General features: G+C 41.7%; 1 pseudogene; it reads left to right on the top strand.

The window, feature by feature from the left end:
* Positions 1–1,041: 1,041 nt before the first annotated feature.
* LOC116557914 lies at positions 1,042–2,731 on the top strand (annotated as a pseudogene).
* Positions 2,732–16,043: the final 13,312 nt, after the last annotated feature.

The raw sequence follows: 16,043 nt of genomic DNA, 5'->3' as shown, positions 1-16,043 counted from the left end.
AACCAGTCGATCCCAAAGCCTGACCTGAGAGATAGCTGCACTCCTCCCTTTCTTCAGTCTCCTCCTCATTTCCACACAGTCCTGGGCCCCTCAGACAATTGTCACTGTAGAGAAGTATGGGTGGGTATAAGCTCCCACTTCAATATCTACATCTATTTCTATAGCTACACACATCTATGACTCACAGTACTATTACTACATCAAATTACTATCAAATTGTAGCCACCACCCCACCTTGACAATGTCTTTTAATATTACCACAATTATCTCCTCTTAACCGAACCAAATAATGTCAAGACTCAAGGAAACTGAAAGGTATGCGCCATTAGAGAAGGTTAAGGAAACTATTTGAACATAATTCCAAGCAACCTGGGGATTAGCATTCAAATTAGGGGAAACTATCTCTGCTATAGCTTAGCCAAGAGCTGAGGGAAGAATAATCTAAGTTAAGGATGGGAAGAGGAGTCTGAAAAGAAGTCAAGTCCTCCTTATGCCTCAGTTACCCTGGTGAACAGTCTATCCTGTTGCCTTCACTCAGTTTATGCATTTTTCCTTCCGCCTACTAATTCCAACTCAGGAAATAAAATCAAGAGACTGGAACTGAGCAAAAAGAAGAAGCAAACTTGATTTAAGCTTCCATTTTCCATGTAACACAGCTTGAAAATAGCAAGCTGTATGACTCCTTGAAGGGATAATAAACAATGCAATGCATTTCTTTGAAGGTTTAGAAAAAGGGTCCCCCAACACAGCACTTGCCCCTACGTTCTAGAAATCGTGAAGAAAACACCCTTCCCATCCATGCAATTTTTCATGAACTTATGCAACTTCTTGGAAATGCCCACTAAGCAATACCTAAAGGAAAAGACTGTGGTCTAGTCTGAAAGTTAGTTGGGTAAGCAAGTGTCTATCACCGGCAGTATGCATTGTCAGGCACCAGGCAAGGTTGAATTTACAGAAGACCCTGAAACATTCTTCTTCCTGAAGAAGTTAGGTAAGGGTTGAGAAGCAGCATCTATACACATAAATACAGAGAATGAAAGAGATGGGCCTTTCCGTCTGGCAGTAGCCATCAGGTAAGCCAAGATGGGTGCATACAAGTACATCCAGGAGCTATGGAGAAAGAAGCAGTCTGATGTCATGCGCTTTCTTCTGAGGGTCCACTGCTGGCAGTACCACCAGCTTTCTGCTCTCCACAGGGCTCTCCACCCCATCCAACCTGATAAAGTGCGCCTAGTGGGCTACAAGGCCAAGCAAGTTTGCATTATATACAGGATTCGTGTTTGCCATGGTGGCTGAAAACGCCTAGTTCCTAAGGGTGCAACTTTCAGCAAGCCTATCCATGGTATTAACCAGCTAAAGTTTGCTCAAAGCCTTCAGTCCGTTGCAGAGGAGCGAGCTGGACACCACTGTGGGGCTCTATGAGTCCTGAATTCTTACTGGGTTGGTGAAGATTCCTCATACAAATTTTTTGAGGTTATTCTCATTGATCCATTCCATAAAGATATCAGAAGAAATCCTGACACCCAATGGATCACCAAACCAGTCCATAAGCACAGGGAGATGCGTGGACTGACATCTGCAGGCCAAAAGAGCCGTGGCCTTCAAAAGGGCCATAAGTTCCACCACGCTATTGGTGGTTCTCATCGGGCAGCTTGGAGAAGGCACAATACTCTCCAGCTCCACCATTACTGCTAATATAAGTAAAGTTTGTAAAATTCATATCTAATAAACAATTTAAGACAGTCAAAAAAAAAAAAAGAAGAAGAAAGAAAGGGATGGATGAAGAATCCAACACTGGAACATCACACAAGGTCTATGTGCCATTAAAACAAAGATGGTCAAAAAAGAAGGAGGGGAACAGGGAAGGCATCATGGGCCAGGTAAAGTCTGAGCAGGCTCAGAAGAATAGGTAGTGTTCCGCTGGTGGGATGCCAGGCAATATTTGAGGGCTCCTGAATACCGTGCTGTAGATTTGTGATCTATCTACTGTCACAGAGTTAGTCTTAGACGTCTGGATCCCAGACACCTGCTATCTGTCTGCCCAAGAATCTTTCCAGATCTGTCTCTGGACCACAAAATTCCTACCGACTCAAAAATCTCAGGGTGAGTAGAAAAATTGTAGGAGGCAGTGAGGGCAGGAGAGTGGGTAATTGGGCAGGATGATTCTAGAACCTCAAAAATGTGTCTTTTTCAACTCCATAATTCTACTCGGAAGAATTTATGTTAGGGAAAATATAAGGCTGTGCATGATGATTTAGCTTTATTTTTGAATAATGAAAAGTTTGAAGCAACCCAAACAACCAAGAACTGGAAAGCAGTTAAAGAAAATTCCACTAAATTGACATAATAAGGTACTATTTAGCTGTTAAAACTGAAACAGACAAATGTTCATTGGCATGAAAAGATGTTCATGACATATTAAGCATATTACAAAATTTTATATATGATTCTAATTTTAAAATAAAAAAGTCTATAAGACGCACACATGCACACATCACATACCTCACTACTGTTTGTCCTTGGGTGTCTATCTCTAATTGTAGACACAAAAAAATCAACAGAGTATTTATGTCTGGATGGTGGAATTAGGGGGTGCATTTTATTTTGTTTTTAACTTTCTGCATTTTGTAATTTGTGTATGACTCATATATTACTTTGGATATTAAAAAATGTTAAAATCTCAAACTCTCCAGGGAAAATAGTAGATGAAACGAGTCTAAAAGCCACACCAATGGGACTCACCATATGATCCTGGGAGTCCGCGGGTTGATGTATGACTGTCACCCATGCACAACTCCAAGAAAAAAGTGCAGCAGCAAAAAAAAAAAAAAAAAGAAAAAAAGAAAGAAAAAAAATGCATTTTGATTATCATTCGGTTGGCTTGGCCATTTTATCCAAGGCTCACTGAAGATGGCCTGGAAAATAAAGTTGCAGCATTCCAAGCTCAGCAGTCTTGACTGTCTTCAAGTTATTGCTGATGACGCAGATAGAGATGAGAACAGGAGACACACAGCAGGTCCAGCCATGCATGAATGCAGCAAGGGGAGGCTTGTGTTTTTGTCTGACTTTAAGAGAGCTTGAATTGCTCCACTTATTCTCTGTGTGAAGAAGTGGGGCCTGAGCGGATAATGGCAAGGCCCTTTGCAACCCGGTTGGAGCCTTCTCAGGGGGATGAAGGAGCACCCTCAGAAAAGCGACACTGTTAATACACAACTTAATAACAGCTTTTAGGCGGATGACAGGAAGCACATTGAAACCACATTACCCGCTGAATAGGGAAAGAAATAAACAGTTTATTAACTGGTGGAGAAAATGATTATAGGGTAAATAAAAACGACTCAGGGAAGTAAAGATGAGGATGTATTAAGGAAGAAAGATGTTTCAACCCAAGAGAGTACACAGAAGGAGGTGGAGAAAGGGCAGGCAGCTGACAAGGAGATGGGATAGCTGGCTCGGAATACAATGTGAAAACTCCCTCATGGTTTTCTTAATACAATGGCAGGCAAGGCAGGAAATAAAATGAGCCCACTCATGCACACATTGTCAGGAAATGCAGAAATTAGAGCTCTGGCATGGCCCAGCACAAGAAGAAATGAATGCCTTCATAAGAAAGAATCTACGGAGGGTTAGAAAAACCCATGAAGCTGACCATCAAAGAAGCTAAAAGGCCAACTTCCTGCTATGGAACTGGGGAATGTAACCCACAACTGGGTGGAGAAATAGCCCCCTGGAGCCCAGCTGCCTGTCCATGGCTTGGAACGTTGAGGGCTTGCTTTTCTTTTGCATGTGCTTTTGTATATTTCTACTAACCTGGAAGAAATTCTCTAGAGATAAACAGTGTCCCTAAAAGTCACCTTAAAGACACTGCTTCCCCTCTGCCAAGGGCTCATTATTGCTTTGGACAGATGGGTGTACAAACTCCTACATTGTGTGACATATTCCCAAGCTAAGCACTTACCTAAGACGTTGTTGGTCAATGTAACGATACTTATGTCCAAGCTACATTCCCTGCAGCATTTCTCTCCTTCCTTTGGGGGACACCTTGTTTTCTGTACTTTTGCCAATGCCTAACTTATGAATAATTTCCTGATCTCCCTGACAGTAGGCTCTTCTGCAACCACCAGCTTTTGACAGGGAATTGGTCTATCAAAGGATGATACTCCCTGTTTAAACTCTCTGTCTTTTCACTAATTCACAGCATACATCCAAGTGGCATTTCCTCTCAAGACACTTCTGTGCCAGCCCCTCCCTGACTCTGGGGATGGTTCCACAGTGACCTTCATAAGCTCCTTGCATTATTGGACTGACAGCTCCCTGAAGTCATGGATTTGGCCTTTGTCCACTTTCACATCTGTCCACCAATCCTAGAGACTGGTACTTAGATGATGCTCAATGAATGCTTGCCAAATGAATGAGCAATCGAGCATCCACATGGTTTCCTCTCCGGGAGATGGAGAATGGCTGAGCTATAACCCTGCACTGGTAGTCTCCAACTCTTCCAGAGTCACTAGGTAGATTTCATCTCCACCTCCTTGCTGTTAATTCTCTGCTTCAGTTGAATTGAGCACCTACTAGAAGCAAGGCCTGGCCTTGGCATAGTGGGTCTGAAATGCCCTGCTCTTTTAGAAGTTTATAATACAATCCTAAATTTATGACTCATAGTACTTATGCAGAGTTTAAATGTTAGCTCTGCCTAGTTTTTTTTTTTTTTTTTTTTTTTTTTTTTTTTTTTGAGACAGAGTTTCGCTCTTGTTACCCAGGCTGGAGTGCAATGGCGCGATCTCGGCTCACCGCAACCTCCGCCTCCTGGGCTCAGGCAATTCTCGTGCCTCAACCTCCTGAGTAGCTAGGATTACAGGCACGTGCCACCATGCCCAGCTAATTTTTTTTTTTTGTATTTTTAGTAGAGACGGGGTTTCACCATGTTGACCAGGATGGTCTCGATCTCTTGACCTCGTGATCCACCCGCCTCGGCCTCCCAAAGTGCTGGGATTACAGGCTTGAGCCACCGCGCCCGGCCCTAGCTCTGCCTAGTTTTTAAATTTTTTAGTAGAAGATAGTATTTAACAACTGCCACTGACTCCCTGTGAGCCAAGCTTCCTTGACTGCCCCTTAGGCCTTGTCAGCCATCATGATCATAGTGGTCTCCTGGTTTCAAATGGTTAAGCCCTGCTCCTAGCCTCTAATACTTCAGTGTTCCTTTGTAAACGGAGTGTCTACAAAACTTCTTTTCCCCAGACATGCAACGTTATCACTCCCTTTTCCAGATAAGAAAACTAAGGCCCATCAAAATGATAGAATGGTTAAAATGATAGAACTCACACGAAGGTACATGGTTAGTCAATACTGAACTAGCGTCAGAACCTGTGTCTTTTCAAAGTAACAGAATGCCACTCTAATTCAAAGTCCTCTTCCAATTCTTTCCTTGTGAATCCTTTTAAACATTGAAAAGAAAACCTCCAAACACCGGTGCAATAGTTGCTACAAGACAGAGTACTTGGTGGTAAGAGCAAGCTAGTGGCCCTGGTAATAACATGTCTGTGTTCTGACATTGGAGAAATAATTTTGGGCAAGGGATGAAGCTGGTCTCTTTATAAACTAGTTTATGAACTCTGCACTTGGTGTTGCATTGTCAGGAGGAGAGAGAAAGACTTCAAATTGCTTCAGAAGGAAACAAATCAATGCTGAGTCCCTGGGAATGGTATTCGATTTGCTGCATCTTCACAAAAAGAAATGCCCATGTGAAGAGTTGTTATCCTGGGTATTGAAAGTCTTCTTAGGCAAAACTCACACAGCTGAAGAGCAAGCCTGAATGCGTGAGCAAGCTGCCATCAAGCAAATATTTGAGAGGACATAAAGCAAATGTGGCATTTTATCACCTCCTGGCATGACCACAACCCTCCTAGCCAATGAACACATTTCACTCTGCTGCTTTATATTAATAGAAGGAACAAGTGATTTGACCTATTGCTATTAAAGCAAGACTCCAATGAAATAGCATGTTCAGTCATGTGCATAAACAAGGCTCTGCATATACCTCCTGTTATATTAGTTGGAGTTCTTCAAGTAGATGCCCAAATGGGGCTGGACATGAAAGAGATTTATTGGGAAAAATGTCCATGAGGGAAAACGGAAAGGAAGCAGGTGAAGGCTGAGAATTCTGTCATAACACAATGCAGGTCTGACACATTTGAAGGAAGAAAATTTGGGTGAAATGTCAACTGCCATGCAGTCTAAGGAAGTTTCCATCGGACTGTTAGAAAGTCCCTGAGCCAAATTTGCCCACCAGAGTTCTACACCTTGCAGAAATAGGACTGTATCTGTGTCCCCGCTGTGCTTGGCTATTGGCCGAGAATGCCACAGAGAAAGCATGGAGAAATGACGACTAAGGAAGTCTCTGGAGCCTATGGGCCACTGTGAGCCAGAGTTTATCTAGTACATCATTTATTAACTGGTCCCCTTAAGCCCTCTGTCTAACACGGGGCCAGGGTCTCTGGGTAGCAGTATCAACTCAGACTGTATGTCTAATTGTCCTCAAAATGTCTAGCTCTACCATTTTCCCCTCCCTATAGTCATTCAAACATATGACCCCAGGAACCATTAGGGAAGAGCTAGAGAAATCATCATGGTGAATATTTACCATGGTCAAATGGTTCTGGATCTTAAAATTGACTCCAATCTGGAAACTTTGAAAGGGACTGGGACATTTTGAGGGTGAACACACTCAGCCTCCTGCTTCTGCATTTCTGCCATGTTGTTGTTGTGGATGATGATCTTCGGTAGCATCTTTGCTGGTTGCTCATGTATCTTGCCCTAGAAATGCCACGTTATTTACCAACTCCCCCTATGGCTGCCCCTCAGACCTTGCCATGGTCACTGTGGCTTGCTGGCTCCCAGGGATTGAGCACTGTATCCTGAACATCAGGGTTCCATCAAGCCTGCGGAGATTAGCAAGCCTATCTCTGCGGCTATCTCTCTTGCCATCTTTCTTGGCCTGCATAGGAACCATCACCCAACTTCTTAGTAATGATGGCACTCATCTTGCTGGCACATTCCTGATGACTTTGGTGAAAGGTGTGACCTCTTTATTCTCCAAGGAACAAGTCATTTGGTAAGTTGTCTGACCTTACATAACATATACCTATACACATTCTGGCAAACCCACCTCCTTCAGCCTCTTTATTCCTTCCCCATCCTACTACCAGGACAGCGCAGACATTTGACTTTGCTCAACACTGATAATTATTTTCTGTAGTATTCTATGAGCTATATTAACCATGAATTTGCTCCTGGTGTTCTAACCAGAGTCTTGTCTGTGCCCCCAAGAAAGTCAATGAATTTCTGCTCAGCTATTCTTATATTCTGTCCCCTTTGATCAAATATTCTCAAAACTCAACCCCAGGAATATTTCTGACTCCTAGCTAATTCTTACTACTTTTTTGGGATATAATGTCTTTGCTCTCTCATTAGGCTCAGCATGTCCCCAGCCAAATTATGATTAAACTTAGCTTTAGTTATCAGCCTGACAGCCAAAGTGTGGAGGCAGCTTCTGAGAGGGGGAGGCTGGTTGCCTTGTGACGGAAGGACCTCAGCAGGGACTGTCATCACAGAGGAAGGATCATCTCTGAGAATTCTGAGAGTTCAGGAGGGATATGTGCAGAGCCAACATTCTCAAGAGCACGCACTGAAATGATCTCATCCCGCATTTCAGGGTCTCAGGTTTCCCAATCAAGGATCTGACCTTAGCAAGAAAAGGCCTACCTTTATCAGGCATTCAAACACCTCTGGAGCTCTGCATGACTGACTCAGAGCTTCAGTCTGATGCTCAGCTGTGTTCACTCCTCCCACACGGGAGATAAAGAACTCTTTTGTAACGAATCAAGGAAGCATTCTAGCACTCACACTTGATGTTTTTAACTCCTTGTTAATGGCTTTCAATTTCTCATCCCCTTGCAGGGCATCAATGCAACTTAGCAGCTAACACTTCTGTCTTTGTAGGTATTATCCCCTATGTCTTTCAACTACCCGAGCCATCACACATGCAAGGGAATTCCTCTCCAATAGGTGGTCTTCTCAGATCACTTTAGTGAAGCTTTTAGCAACTGGGCCACCTCGTTGTGCCGGGGACTAGCCATGCCCTATGATCCACTCAGAATGACATCCCATTTGCTCATCAGGCACGGAGATAGTCCCAGAACCCCATATTACTGCCTGTTTCTTCAGCTCACTCCTGGTGCCACTCGTGTCAGTTCAGATTTGCCAACAAGCAGTATCAAGACAGGATTAGACGTGCAAGAGATTTATTGGGAAAAAATGACCATGAGGAAAATGGGGGTGGGGGTAGCCAGAGAAGGCAGGGAAAGTGATCAGACTGAAGGGCAGGTTTGATCTGTCCTGTGAAGGAGAGAGGGAAAGAATGGGGTTTAAGAGGGAAGTCTCAGATCAGACTGCAGTACAGCTCTGAAAAGCTTCAACCAGATCAACAGGGAGTCTCAAGCCAAAGTAGCCCATCATTAGTCATTGTCTAAGGTCAGTCACTGGCTAGAACAGTCCATGAAAAGCAAGGCTTTGTATGAAGGCGGTGAGATTCAGAGAGAAGGCTTTAGTCATTGAGTTCCTCTGCAGCAGCAACTCTCAATAGTACATTGTGCATGGTCACCAAACCCATCTGCTGCAGATGTTTAATAGAAAACATAGAAAAGTTCCAGGATCAAGCAGAAAACCAGGGGACAACCAGAACTAAAATCAGGCAAAGAAGATACTGGTTCTCATTAAAGGGACTGCTAAAAACATGTATCCCCTTGTGGTAGGCAGAGTTCTAAGATGACTCATTCTTGTGTAATCTTCTCCCTGAGTGTAGGTGGAACCTGTGAATATGATATCACTCCTTGTGACTAAGTTGCATTCCATGGCAAAAGGCATTCTTGCAGATGCAATTAAGGTTACCAGGAGTTGACTCTGGGTTAATCAAAAGGGAGATACCTCAATGGGCCTAACCCAATCATTATCCAAGTGGGCCAGAGAATCTTCTTAGTCTGTAGCAGAAGAGAGAGTAATTCAAGGTGTGAAGAAGATTCATCCGCTGCAATAGGTCCTGACCCTGGGGTAATACACACAGTGCTCTTCAGCAAGGGTAGCTATATTAGTCTGTCCTCATGCTGTTAACAAAGACATATCAGAGACTGGGTAATTTATAAAGGAAAGAGGTTTAATGGACTCAGAATTTCACATGGCTGGGGAGGCATCACAGTCATTGCAGAACGCAAAGGAGAAGCAAAGGCACATCTTACACGGTGGCAGGCAAGAGAGCTTGTGCAGGGGAACTCCCATTTATAAAACCATCAGATCTCATGAGACATATTCACTATCATGAGAATAGCACCGGAAACACCCACCCCCATGATTCAATTACCTTCCACCGGCTCCCTCCCATGACACAGAGGAATTATAGGAGCTACAATTCAAGATGAGATTTGGTGGGGACACAGCCAAACCATATCAGTTAGGAAAGTATGGTCCACAGACCAGATTCAGCCCACCAACTGGGCTTTTATGGGCCATGAGCTAAGAATGGCTTTTCTATTTTAACAATGGTTGAAAAGGTAAAAAAAAAAAAATTTCATAACTTGTGAGAATTATATGAAATTCAAATTTTAACATCCATAAATAAAGTTCTATTGGCACACAGCCACACCCCTCTGTTCAGGAATTGTCTATGATGACTTTTGAGGTGCAATCACAGAATAGAATAGTTATGATGGAGACCATAAGATCCATAAAGCCTAATATTATTTGTTACCAGCTCATTACAGAGAAAGTCTGAAGAGCCCCTGCTCTGTAACTCCTTATCACACCACTTAAATGAGTAGGAAACCTTGTTAACAGTGAACCACTATGGCTTCTACTATAAAACCTAACAGAAGAAGGTCTAGAAGCCAAGTTTTCCCACTGCTGGAGCTTATAGGCAGGTAAGAGTAGCTGACGATCAATAAAGAGTGGTTCCTCTCTCTTCATTCTATGCTTAGGGTTATTCATGCTACTTCGATTATTATTACTGTATTTTCAGACTCAAAGATGAAATTAGGAGAAGAGAGAAGTAGGATCACAGAACTAGAGAGGAAAATGTACAAGATAAAAAGAGACATGATCACACTTCAGAAACGGGGGGAGACAAGGCACAATGTTTGTGAGCACAAGGAAGAGAGTTAGAAAACTCGGCATTTTAAACGATTCCTTGGGGACCCTCTGAAAGATGATGTGAAATCACACAAATTGCAGGGGATCCCAGCCTCATTACTCATTACTAGTTAGCACAATCATTTTAATGACACTATGCCCTAATTTTCTCAACTGTAAAATCTTAAGGGAGGGCTCATTCCCATAAGGTGAGGGGCTCCTACTATTTATTGTTATGACACCATATACATTTACAAGACGGCACATTTAAGTAGATACCCATGTGCCTATTTTCCTCACCAGCTCTGTGTGCTCACCTTGAAACCCCAGCACTTTACCTAGTATCTGCTCATCGGTAGGCATACTATAAATATTAGCTGAATGAATACGTGAATAAATGAATGCTATGACAATTAAATTAGATGTGTGCGAAATTAGATGTAAGTTAAAGCACCTAGCCCAGGACCTGGGACATTGAAAAAACCCTAAGAAATAGTTTCTTTCATCTAGAAGCAAAATCAACTTATTCCTCCATTTGCTAGCTGTTGCAATTTCACAAGCTTGTCATGCTAAATACCAAAATGCCACCTGCTGAAGTTTCATAAACCCCAGGGAAAAGGATAGAGTCAAAAGCTGTTTCCTTGATAAATTACCCTGGGTGTTTCTTTCAAAAGCTGTTTGCAGATGACATAATCATACATAAAAATAGACCTGTATTCTCGAGCCACCATTCTCAGATACAATGACTTATTTCCTGGAGAAAATTGAAGAGGGAAAATATGTGTCATCCTTTAGTGCAATTCCTCATGGAGAACAGACTTTCTCCTTTGTGGTGGTGGTGTTGTTGTTTTATTTTTAACGATAAAGCTGTTGAACACAATGATCAAAAATCTGTAGCTCGCAGTGTCATCTCAGTGTAGAGCGACTGAAAGGATAAGTGCAGCCACTGAAAGAGATTTCAAAATATGTCCCATTTTTCGTGTGCATTTCCAGAACCCCTGTTGACTATGACAAACTTCTTTAAAATCTCCCTTTTCCTCCTCGTATCCACATCCTTCTCCAATTGCAGCAGCTCCCACAACCTACATGGCTGAGGCAGGAGGCACCCAGTTTGTACTTGGTTTAAAGGACACAAGAAGGTCCTGAACAACTAGGGACTTATCTTCCCACTTACCTGCTGGGAGGCTTCGGGAAGCGATGTAACTTTCCCAAGCCCGTTTTCTCATCTACAAAATGGGGGTGGCGGTAGCACAGAACTATTGTAAGAAAGATGTATTAATGAAAAATGTATGTAAAGCACTGAATACATAGCTAGGGGTTCATTATTGTCATTACAAGTTATATTAATGATGTGATTTTAGGAGCAATCTCATGTCCTCCAGTAATTGCTATTATTGATTTAGGGCTTATGACATGGTAAGCACTGTTCTAAGTATTTTTTCTCATTTTCTGGGTTATCCTTGCAATAGTCCGAAGAGAGAAGAAGGCTTATAAATCCCACTTTACAGATAGGGAAACTTGCCCATGTTACTCCATGGGGAAGCAGAAAGCAGAGCTGGGATTTGAACCAGGCTGTCTGGCTCCAGAATGTGACCATCAGCCTGGACTGCTCAGTTTCGAAGCACTGTGATAACTTCATAGTCCAGACACACTCATGGAGACACAAACATCCAATCAGGAAGGAAAGAACATTCTAACAGAAATAACAGATTTTCTTTTTAAATTTTTACAGTATTTTTCTCTAATTTCCCAGAAAGTTAGCTCCTCTCCTTTGACAATTTGATCACACTTCATACATTTTTAATGCTCACTTTACATAAAGAGAAAAAAGAATTATTACAAATTACTTTGTGTATTACAACATAATAATTATGTAAAAATGAAATGCTAAGAAAAGGTACAGAATGAGACACTGAAAGAAAACACTCCAAATGTTGATAATAACCTTCTCTGAAAAGTGATTTCTGATCTACTCATTTTTTTCAAATTGTCTGTCTTCCTATATATACATCACTTTTTTGCAGGATAAAATTATTATTTCGTAGAATGAATATCACACATTTTATCAGTTTTTGTTTTGTTTTGTTTTTTTGCAGAAACCAGCATTTCCCTTATTATCTGGACCATACAGTGGAGGCCAATTGTGCTTGTTTAAACACTTCAAAGTTCCCTTAAACTCGTAAAAAATTAACATTTCCTCCTATATAAATTTAATAGGCTATTCTTTTCCACTTTTCATATGTGCTGGTTTATGCCCAACATTTAGAAACTACCTAAAACCGTTTCTGTGAATGGAGCCCTGGAAAAAAATAAAGTTTATTTTCTGTCTGATTTTATGCCATTGGACTATTTTGACCTCTTTTGTCCAGGTGTTCTACAAAATGTCTGCATATGTTTACCAACCATTACCATTGTGCTAAATTCTATATAAACATCAAATTGAAAATAGAGGCAAATAAACTACACTAAATATCATTCAGCATCAGACCTAAAAGCTGGCCAACTCACTGCACTTACAAAACTTTAAACAATCATTTTCTAAAATGTGCCAAGCACGGTGCTAGGTACTTTCCCAAACAGTTAATATTCTGAGAAGTCTGTCGTATTAGTCAGGGTTCTCCAAACAAATAGAACCAACAGGATATATGGAAGGAGAGAGAGATTTGTTTTAAGGAATTGGCTCATACAACTGTAGGGGTACAAGTTCAAATCTGCAGGGTAGGCCAGCAGGCTGGAGACCCAGGAAGAGTTGCAGTTTGAGTCCAAAACCAGTGTGCTGGCAAAATTCCTTCCTGCACAGGGAGGTCAGACTTCAGTCTTTATTCTATCAAGGCCTCCAACTGGTGGGATGATGCAGTCACCTCACATTATGGAGGGTAATCTGCATTACTCAAAGTCCACCAATTTAAAAGTTAATCTCATCCAAAATAGCACCTTCATGGGAACACCCAGAATAATGTTAAACCAGATAGCTGGGCACCATGGCCCACCCAAGTGGAACACATAAAATTAATCATCACACCTGTGATGCCAGCCAAGGTTAAGTAATAAGCCTCCAAGCAACTTCACCTCTCCTTACTAAACTCTCATATCATTGCCATTTGTTAATATTTTCAAAAGCCCCTGTTTAATCTGTCTTTATTTCTCAGAATAAAATCCCTGAATGTAAAATTCAAGCATATGAAAAGAAAGCTGTCAACAATAAAATACAGAAAAATCTCATTAACTAAATTAATTTTGTCCACGGTCAGTCATTTTAGAATCCTGAATTATTAGATATTCAAAGATATACTAGATTATTAAGTACTGCTACACATTTTAGCTAAATCAGAATCACTGCATATTAGCAAGCCACTGTTCTGCTTTCTGAATCTGCTTTAATAATCAGATTTAAATGATCAGTATATAACACATTGATTATTGATATGGAAATAGACACCAAATGATTTTTTAAATAATGTGTTCTTGGGGGAGGTCAAGCCTGGCTCATGCAGTCTAGTCTCTGTTATTAATGAATATAATTTAACAAGCCTATGTCTGGCTTGGAGTAGATTCTACATTAACAATGTCCAAATTATTATGGTTCTTCTAAGTAGTTATTTAGAATGGCAGCATTTATCTAACAATTTCACAAGGCTTTGGTTTATTTTTTTATTTTTTAAGACATAATACTTTCCATTAATGTAATTCCAGAGAAGAGCTTAGAAAACATCCCTTGTCTTCCACAGTGAGAGATGCTGCTTTTAGTGTGGTCAATAGAAGCCTGGAAAGGAGGAATATTTCAGAAGAACATATAAGCGAATGCCTAGCAAAGGCCCTGAATAAATGCCTGCTGGATTGGACTCTCATACAAGGCCAAGCTGAGGAACAATTTGCAGCTAGATTCAAGTGCAATACTATTTCTTGATGGGCTCCAGAGAGACAGGACGCATTAGGCAGGTTTATCAACCGGGGAGTGAGGAGTTACTCCAACAATAAAACTAGATTGATGGAGTCCCCTTCCAATTCATTACTAAAATTCCAAAGTTCTTCCACAAACATGACTTTGTTCATGTGCAGTTTTGAGGTCTCTCTTTTTTGTCATCAGAGAGATAGTCAAATGAAAAATATTTTGAAATCTTCTAGTGCATTTTACATAGAGGACCTGTCCAGTCTTACTTTACCGTGTCACCATGCTTACTGCTTCTCTTTGACAGCCACTCATCTTCCATTTAAGATTTTGTTTTTAAAAAAGCTTCAAACTAGCCGGGCACAGTGGCTCACACCTGTAATCCCAGCACTTTGGGAGGTCAAGGTGAGTGGATCACTTCAGCCCAGGAGTTCGAGACAAGACTGGGCAACATAGTGAAACCCTGTCTCTACAAACAATGCAAAAATTAGCTGAGCATGGTGGTCTGAGGTGGGAGGATCACTTGAGCCCTGGAAGTCAAGGCTGCAGTGAGTCAAAGTCACACCACTGCACTCCAGCCTGGGTGACAGAGTGAGGTTCTGTCTCAAAAATAAATAAAGAATACATCTCCAGATAAATAGCACGTAACATAATCTTTGTAGGTGATCACACGCATCTCAATTTCAGCATAACCATTCTTCATCCTTTTTGCCTGGAGCCACATTATTTGATAATTCACCTTGCATCCTCCCCATAACTTGTGTTAGTCGAGAGCCTGGGATTCCATTTTCTAAGAGAAGGATCTGAAAACACGGAGGGTGTGGATTGAAGCCCTCTGCAATGATTCTACCCCTGGGCAGGGATCAAAGCTGAACACCTTTGAACATATGGACCAGACATTTTTATTTGTTCAGAAAGGCCCCCAAATTCAGGAGCAAGTATTTCCTGGGTCCCTCTGAGGTGAGGAACAGAAACCTTAATAAGCCTTAATAAGTGGGTTTAGAGGCCTGGGAAGCTTGGTTTCCAGCACTTGCTTTGGCACTTAGCAGAGGAGTTTTCTTTTTTTTTTTTTTTTTTTTTTTTTATGAGGTCTCACTCTGTTGCCCAGGCTGCAGTACAGTGGAGCAGTCTCTGCTCACTGAAACCTCCACCTCCCAGGTCAAGATTCTCCTGCCTCAGCCTCCCAAGTAGCTGGGATTACGGGCATGAACCATCACACCTGGCTTTTTTTTTTTGTATTATTATTTTTTTTTTAGTAGAGACAGGGTTTCACCATGTTGGCCAGGCTGGTCTTGAACTCCTGACCTCAGGTGATCCGCCTGCCTCGGCCTCCCAAAATGCTGGGATTACAGTTGTGAGCTACCATGCCTGGCCCAGATGAGATTTCTTAAGCCAATTGGAGCCTCAATTTCCTCAACTGTAAAATAGCAATAATTAGTTCCACATGCCTCGAAGGCATAACTAGAAATAATGTTAATGTAAGTCACTGAGCACAGTGCTCAGCACGTAGTAGGCACTCTGTAAACACTGGCTTCTAAATATGAGAAAAAGAAAGCAGGTTGGCTCTAGAATTGAGATAGTTTGAAACAATGACTCTAGGACTAGATATCAAAAAGAAAATAAATTATTTCCCATATAGACACAGCTTTTTCATAGGCAGTTTAACACATGCACTTCCGGTTCTAATAAAGAGGAGAAAAACAGCTATTCAGACTACATGCCCATGAATTCATCTCTGCTCAGCTTAGCCAGGGCCAAGATGACTCAGAAAGGCCTGGGCACCCAGGGGGCTTTCAGCACAAGGAACAGAGAGAAAAATGCATATGTTCTTCCAGGCAGGGGACAGAGGGGTCTTGGAGATTTCTGTTAATGCTGAGACCAAGGACCAGTTCTTCACAGTTTTCTTTCAGGACACCCACCTCTTTACTGTAACTGATCTTCCTTCACTCCACAGGGGATTGCTAAAGAGTCCTAGCAA

Source organism: Sapajus apella, unplaced genomic scaffold (genome assembly GCF_009761245.1).
Source record: "Sapajus apella isolate SASKATOON/1434 unplaced genomic scaffold, GSC_monkey_1.0 scaffold20, whole genome shotgun sequence".
Classification (NCBI taxonomy): Eukaryota; Metazoa; Chordata; class Mammalia; order Primates; family Cebidae; genus Sapajus; species Sapajus apella.
This window is presented reverse-complemented; position numbering and strand designations above follow the sequence as displayed.